This window comes from Triticum aestivum, chromosome 3D, assembly GCF_018294505.1.
Source record: "Triticum aestivum cultivar Chinese Spring chromosome 3D, IWGSC CS RefSeq v2.1, whole genome shotgun sequence".
Lineage (NCBI taxonomy): Eukaryota > Viridiplantae > Streptophyta > Magnoliopsida > Poales > Poaceae > Triticum > Triticum aestivum.
This window is the reverse complement of record NC_057802.1, coordinates 493,062,592-493,070,623: the sequence shown is the minus strand read 5'-3', so window position 1 is coordinate 493,070,623 and position 8,032 is coordinate 493,062,592.

Here is an 8,032-nt window from a genome sequence, read left to right as displayed (position 1 = left end):
TGGCCTGTCGTGGGTGACATCGAGGCCAACATGGCTACAGTGCCGCGCCGGACGGGGGATGGCTGGCCCGTACGGCGCCCTGTGGCCATGCCTGTTCCGGGATTCGGGGGTAGTGGGCTGTACTGCGGCCACGCCCCATCCTATCGCCGTTATGTGGGTACAGTCTTAGGGTGCAGTCTGGCCGGTCTTGGCCGGCTTCTGGGAGTCGGCTTTCTTCATGGCCGGCTTCTGGGAGTCGGCTTTCTTCATGGCCGGCTTCTGGGAGTCGGTCCTCTTGGGGCCGGCTCCTGGAGTCGGCTATCTCGTATCTTTCTTGGGGAGGTTTCTGAGGCTGGGTCGCCTTCTGGGAGTCGGCCCTGGGGATAGCCGGCCGGGGGAAGGCGGCCCTATGCTTTGTATGCTTGAAGGCTGAATGGCCTGATAATTTTTCGAAGAGCCAGGGGGAGTCGGTTAGGCTACCCGTGGCCATTTACTCCGACAGTAGTCCCCGAAGCTGGTTGGGCTTCGAGGCTGAGTGGAGGTCGAGAAGCTCAGTCAGCTTCTTATCTTGACGAGCCAGCAGCTGGGAGCCGGCTATCGGTTGGGCGCGCCGTCTTGGCGAAATTTTTGAAGTCGGAAGGCGGGAGTCTGTTGGCCGTGCGCCGGGCTGCGGGCAGGCCGCTCGCCGCCTGCGAACCACGTGGCGTCCCCTGGCTGAAAGAGAGCCTGCCAACCCACCGCGCGCGACAAGACGTCGCCGCAGGCCAAGGGCCCCACCACTCCTACGCCTAGGCCCAGACGCGGATTCTTTGCGGCCCAAAGCCGTCCGCACGTCTTCCGACGGCGGTTTCCGCACGCCGTTAGGGCGCAATAATCGCGGGACGTGGGGAGTGGGCGCAGTTAATCCCACGTTCCTCCCCAAGCCTCGCCTCCTTGGCTTCGCCCCACGAGGCTATAAGTAGGGGGAGGAGGGGGAAGCGGCAGACGCTCGCACGCTCCTCTCCTCTCCGCCATCTTCTTCCTTCTGCTTCCCTCGCAGCAGCGCCTCGCCGCCGCGCCGTCCCACCATTCTTCACTCCGCCCGCAGCTCTGCCGCTGCAGGGCCGTGCTTTCTCCGCCGCCGCACCCTTCCTCGCTAGCTTCTCGCCACCATGCAGTACGGCGGGGACTGGGACGGCTCCAACGTCCATATGGACCACATCGAGTTCCTCCGCAAGACGCGGCGGTTGCCCGGCGCGGACCAGGTGCGGGTCCGTCTCGCGCCTGCGAGGGAGATCACGCCGGAGCCGGAGGAAGGCGAGCGGGTAGTCTTCCGCTCGCATTTCCTGCGCGGCATCGGCTTGCCGCGAGCGCTTTCTTCCGCTCCTTCCTCGACTTCTATCAACTCCAGCCGCACCACCTCACTCCGAAACACGGTGGTGCTGCTGTCCGCCTTCGTCACCTTGTGCGAAGGCTTTCCTTGGCGTTCTCCCCACCCTCGAGCTCTGGGGGGAGTTCTTCCAATCTAAGCTGGGCACCCGCATGCAGGGCGTGCCGGCCCAGAGCGGCGCCTTCATCGCGATGCGGAGGCCGGCGGCCGACAACCCCTTCCCCGTCATCACGTTAATCCAGTCGGTGAAGCGCTGGCAGAAGTCCTATTTCTACGTGAAGAACGTCGCCCCGCAAGGCGACTACGTCAACTTGCCGGCTTACGTAGCCGGCCCGCCGGCTGGGAGGCGGCCCCACTGGTCCTATCGGGCCGCGTCGCTGACGCCGGCTGGAGCCGCGGCCGTCGCCCGACTGCGGGTGATGATCCAGTCGGAGGGCCTGACTGGGTCCGACTTGCTGGCCGCCTTCGTCGTGCGCCGGGTGCTTCCGCTTCAGAGCCGCCTCACCTGATCTGTCAGATGAGCGGCTAGCTCGATCCGAGCCGGATGTGCACCAAGGACATGCCGCATGACGAGGTGGCCCACATGGTGAATTACCTTGCAACTGCAAGCTCTCCGCAGAGTGGCGTTTGGCAAGGAGCCATATTCCCGTGCGCATCCTCCGCCCACGGTATGTTTCTCTTTCCTTTTCTTTCTTAGTTTTGTTGCCGAATTCCTTCTGGCCGTCTCTGACCAGTCGGCACGCCTTGGCAGAGCTCTCTCCTTCGACCTGCAGCGGGTCAGAGACGGAGCGCCGATTCCTCCCCGACCGGGCGGAGCATGACCTGGAGGACCACGACTTGGGGGCGGCCGCCATGGAGGACAACACCGAGGCGGGTGGCGGCGAAGCCGGCGGCGAAGCAGGCGGCTCCGGCTTGGAGCCAGCTTGACGACTGGCCGGATGACGACGAGGCGGAAATCGTCCCACGCCGCCAGCCGGCGTCCGGCACGGCGCGGGTTCCTCCGCCGCGCCGCCTGCTCGGGGCGGCGGGCAAGAAGCGTCGTGCCGCGTCGGGCTTGTTCGGCAGTCGGCCGAAGAAGCCCAAGGGCGGGGCGGCGGCGACCAGGCGGGATGAGGCGGCCGCGAAGGCGGCCCGCTTCCGCAAGGTGGTGAAGCAGCCCAGACGGTGTCGGCGTAAGTGTATACTCCTTTGTGATCTTTCTTCTTTTCTTGGTGTTTCATCCTTTCCTTCTCAAAAATCAGGGCTCCGCTTTCGCTCGAGCGGGTTGCTGCCGCCTCCGTCGTTGATCGCCGGGAGGATCGGGAGCACCCGCCGCGTGGACCCCCGCGCCGAGCTTCAGGCGGCGACGGAGCGAAACGCGCGGGAGCCGGGAGGAGCGGGAGGCGGAGGAGTTGAGGGCGGCTGCCGCCAAGGCGGCACAGGAGGAGGAGGCGGCGAAGGCGCACGCCGACGCAGCGGCCAAGGCCCAAGCGGAGGCTGCGGCCGCGGCGATGGCGGAGGGGGCCTTGCTCGTCACCCCTCTGCGCGTCGCGGCGCCTGAGGCCCCAGGAGCCCCGCCAGAGGAAGCCGGCGGCGACCAGCCGGGATTGGAGAGGGAGGACGACGTCGTCGTCCCGGAGAGGGAGGCGGCACCGGCCCCGCCGACTGGGGCGACCCCAAGGCGGCCGGCCTAACTTGCCGCCTGCGCAATCGGCGGGGGCGAGCCGGCCGCGAGGACGGATCTGGTGGTCCAGTCGCCTCGCGCCAGCGCACGGGGAAGGCCGCATCGGAGCCGCAGAAGGCCGCGGGCTCCAGCTCGTCGGCCCAGGACATGGAGGCGGCCAGCGCCAGCTCGGGGTGGACGCCGGGTGGAGGGACGGCTGTGGTGAACGTGGCAGCACAGGACGTCCGGAACCGCTTCAGTCCCAGGCTGCAGCGCTGAGGAAATATAATGACGAGTTCCTTGCAACGCGGGCGGCCATTCGGGTTAGTCTTCTTATTTTTGCTTTTTTGATCTTGGTTTCTTCCGTGGGGGCGCGTCAGCGCACCCACTGGGGTGTAGTCCCCGAGTTCCGAGTCGGCTGCTGAGCAGGCGGCTTGGAACTTCTTAGCGGGCCTTGTTTTTGCTATTCTTGTTCTCATTCGCTCCTCTGCCTGACTTGCAGGACTACCACAACCTCCCGCGGCTGCCTTCAACTCCCAGGCTCGGGAGCTGACCCAGAAGACTGCTGACCTATCTGAGAGCCGGGGTAAGTGCTTCGTCTTTTATCCACGTGGGGGCGCGTCAGCGCACCCACTGGGTGTAGTCCCCGAGATTCGGGCCGACTGCTGAGCAGTCGGGTCGGATCTTCCTTGACGACTTCTTCCTTATTGCTTCTTTCTTTTCTGCCATCCCTGCAGCGGCCAACGCCAGTCTGAGGGAACAGCTGGGCGGGGCTCAGGCCGCCCTCCGCGCTAAGGAGGCCGAGTTTGCCGCCTTGGCACAGGAGCGTGACCGCCTGGCCAAGAGGTTGGCCGACCAGGAGAAGAGCCACAAGGCGGCCCTGAAGGCGGTGCAGGACAGCGAGGCCGCCCTCCAAGCCGAGTATGAGACAGAGGCGGCCAGCTGGGCCGAAGCGAAGCAGACGCTGATCAACGCTATGGCCAGATCGAAGACTTGGTTGACGGTAGGCCGCCTTCCTCTTCGTCCTTGCTTGCCGCTTGCCGTTTTAGCTCACTTTTCTGACTTGGTGTTTTTCTCTTCTTTCTCTTTCTTCTTGCGCAGAGTACTTCCCTGGCTACTCTACCGCCGCCAACCAGGTCGTCGAGGCCCACCGCGAGGCACGAAGGCAGGCTGGCGCCGAGATCGCGCCAAACGCTCGCCGGTCGCTGGAGGAGCAGCTCTTGGCGATTCAGGCCCGCCTCAGCCGGCTCATCGCATGCTCCGCCGGCTTCAGCGTGTTGGGGCGCAGGTGTTGGCCGCTCTCTGGCCTGGTGAGGTGATTCCCCGCACCCCCAGTCGGACTGCCGACTGGCTGGAGGTGGCGGTCGGCCGCTTCGAGGCCTGGAAGGCTTCTGCGGCTCGGTCCGGCGCCAGGCGGGCGCTGGAGTTCGCCAAGGCCTGGTATCCCGAGCTGAGTCTGGACCAGCTGGCCACCTGGCGGCAGGAGGCCGACACGAGCTGGAGCCGGCGCGGCCGGCTATCATCCAGCGGGCTTCGGCGATTGCCGACTACACCGACACCAGCGCCTTCGCTCCTGAGGTGGACGACAACGGCGTTGCCCAGCCGGAGGAGTGGTTCGGGCTGAACCCGGCAGACGGCGAGGAGTCGGTGGAGGAGATCGACTCCAGCGACGAGGGCGAGGAGGAGGAGGAGGAGGGTGAAGACGCCGCGCCAGATGGTGGAGCGGCCGGTCAGCCTCAGCTTGACCGTGCCTCCAGCAACAAGGCACGCGTGGGTGCGCCGTCTGCAGCCGGCGATGATCAAGCCGAGACCCGCCAGCCGGCCACTCCTCCAGCCGGCGGCGCCGTCTCCACCGACCAGCCCGGCTCCCCTGCTGCGCCCTTAGTCTAGTCTGCTGCCTCTACTTTCCTGTTTCACCATTCTCGGAATAGTGTTTTGTTAAGTTTGCACAATTCCACCCACTGGGGGTGTATTCAAACTATATTGACTGCCGGCCTATTTGGGGCCTTATGTGTAAATATAATTATGCATGCGTTTGGCTTTCCCTTGTTCTTTGCTTTTCATCCTTCTGCTGTTTCCTTTGCTGCCCTCCCTTGGTTGCCGCCTTCCCAGCCGGACAGCTGCTCTGCAATCTGTGGCTGGGGAAGTGCTTGGGAGGGCAAGTACTCTAGCTTTGTTGGATTATAGCGAAGTGATTGGGAGGCCGGCCAGCCGGCTGTTTTGACAGCCGGTAGGCGTGGTTGGAGGCCGTCTTTGCGTTATACAAGTTCGTTAGTCCTTAGCCGTTTTTCGTGTGGGCATCCTTTCTGCCTTTGGCTCTTGCCAGTCGGACAGTCGGTTCTTCGAGCTGCGACTTTCAACAAGAGAGGGCTCTGGTGCCAGCACACTACTTGTCTGACTTCAGGTAGAACTTTTAATATAACTTAAGGCGGCCAGTCCCCGGGCCGACTAGTCGAACCCGGTGCCAGACAGAAAATCAAATGTAATAATACATTCATGAGTATGACACTCGTCATTCATAGATAAAGGAGGGCAGTCCCGAGTGTCCTCGGGGGGCCCGTTTGTCTCATATTAATAAAAAACGGTAGCATGATACATACTGCTTTCAACTGTAAAATCTTCTCAGGAGGTTCGCGTTCCATGGTCGCTCCGACTCCTTGCCGGAATCATCCCTCTTGCGTGCTCTTGGTTTTTGTGCGTCGATCAGGTAGTAGGAGTCGTTGCCTAGTGCCTTGCTGATGACGAAAGGGCCTTCCCAAGGGGCCGAGAGCTTGTGCTGGCCGGCTGTTCGCTGGATCAGCCGAAGCACAAGGTCGCCCTCTTGGAAAGATCTTGGCTTGACCTTTCGGTTGTGGTAACGGCGCAAACCCTGCTGGTAGATGGCGGACCGGCTGAGTGCTAACAGCCGGCCTTCTTCCAGCAGGTCGACGCCGTCTTCTCGCGCTTCCTTGGCCTCCGCCTCCGTGTACATGGTGACCCGAGGCGAGTCGAACTCGATGTCAGTTGGGATGACAGCCTCGGCACCATATACAAGGAAGAACGGAGTGAAGCCGGTTGACTTGTTTGGGGTAGTACGCAGACTCCAGAGGACAGCCGGCAGCTCATCGAGCCAGCAGCCGGCCGATCGCTCCAGTGGTACGACCAGTCGGGGCTTGATGCCGGAGAGGATGAGTCCATTTGCTCGCTCGACCTGGCCGTTTGACTGCGGGTGGGCAACGGACGCTAAGTCCAGTCGGATGCCCTGTGTCGCGCAGAAACGTGCCAGTGCTCCTTTGGCAAAGTTTGTGCCGTTGTCGGTGATGATGCTGTGCGGCACGCCGTACCGAGTAGTGATGTCGGCAATGAATGTCACGGCAGTCGGCCCGTTCAGCTTCTTGATCGGCTTCGCTTCGATCCACTTGGTAAATTTGTCCACGGCGACAAGCAGATGTGTCAAGCCGCCGCGGGCTGTCTTGAATGGGCCCACCATGTCCAGCCCCCAGACGGCAAAGGGCCAGGTGAGGGGATGGTCTTGAGTGCAGAAGCCGGCAGGTGTTGCTTGGAACTGAAGACTTGGCATCCTTTGCAGCTTTTGACTATCTCTTTGGCATCTTCCAAAGCAGTCGGCCAAAAGAAACCATGGCGGAAAGCTTTGGCCACAAGTGATCTTGAGGCTGCGTGGTGGCCGCATTCGCCTTGGTGGATATCCTTGAGGATTGCTACACCTTTCTCTGGCTCGACGCAGCGCTGGAAGACTCCAGTGACGCTGCGCTTGACAAGTTCTCTGTTTATTATTGCATATGCTCCGGCTCGGCGTTGCACTAGTCTTGCCGAGATCTCATCAGTCGGCAGCTCTCTGTTGACTAGGAAGTTGAGGATGGGCTGGGCCCATGATGGAGCTGTGACTTCTTCTACTGTTAGTACGGCCACTGTGACTCGGGTGGGTGGGTTGGGTGGTGGAGAGTTGGAGTCGGCCACCGCTTCTTGTGTCGCTGCAGTCCCCGGGCCGACTGCTGCAGTCCCCGGCCGGGTTCTGAAGTCCCCGAGCCGGGTGCGACTACGGCAGTCCCCGGGCCGCTTGTCGAAGTCCCCGAGCCGCCTGCTGGGTTCCTCCAGTCGGATCCGGCTGCATCGGGGGCAGGCGGTACGAAGATAGAGTCCGACTCTGGAACGGCTTGATGGATGGTTTGAGGAGGCGCTGGAGAGAGACACCGGTTGGTATAGCCTGTCGGGTGGAGCCGATCCGTGCCAGGGCATCTGCTTGGTCGTTGTCGGCCCGTGGCACGTGAAGGAACTCGCACCCTTCGAAGTACCCACTGATCTGCTGGACGAGGAATCGATAGCTCGCCATGTTTGCATCCTTGGCGTCCCAGTCGCCAGATGACTGCTGGACCACCAAGTCTGAGTCGCCATAACACAGGATCCGGCGTATGCCGAGCTCTTTGGCTAGCCGGAGCCCGTGTATGAGCGCCTCGTACTCAGCCACGTTGTTGGAGGCGGCAAAGTGGATTTGCAGCGTGTATCTGAGATTGTCGCCTTTGGGAGAGGTGAGGACGATGCCGGCTCCCAAGCCGGTGCGCATCTTGGACCCGTCGAAGTGCATCCGCCAATGAGTAGAGTCGGGAGCCGGCGGTAGGTACTGGGTCTCGGCCCAGTCGACGAGGAAGTCGGCCAACACTTGGGACTTGATGGCGGTGCGGGGCTGATAGAAGATTGTGTAAGGTGCCAGCGCAATGGCCCATTTAGCCACCCGGCCGGATGCATCCCGGCTGCCTATGATCTCGGCAAGCGGGGCGGTGCATACGACCATGATGGGATGCTCTTGAAAGTAGGGCTTCAGCTTCTTGGCGGCGAAGTACACTCCATAGCACATCTTCTGGTAGTGTGGGTAGTTTTGCTTTGAGCTGGATAGTACTTCGCTTAGATAATATACTAGCCTCTGGACTAGCTGGGCTCGGCCTTCCTCTGGGCGCTGGACCAAGACGATTGTACTGACCACTCGGCTAGTTGCGGCAATGTAGAGGAGCATGGGCTCCTTCTCAGTCGGCGCCGCCAGGACAGGT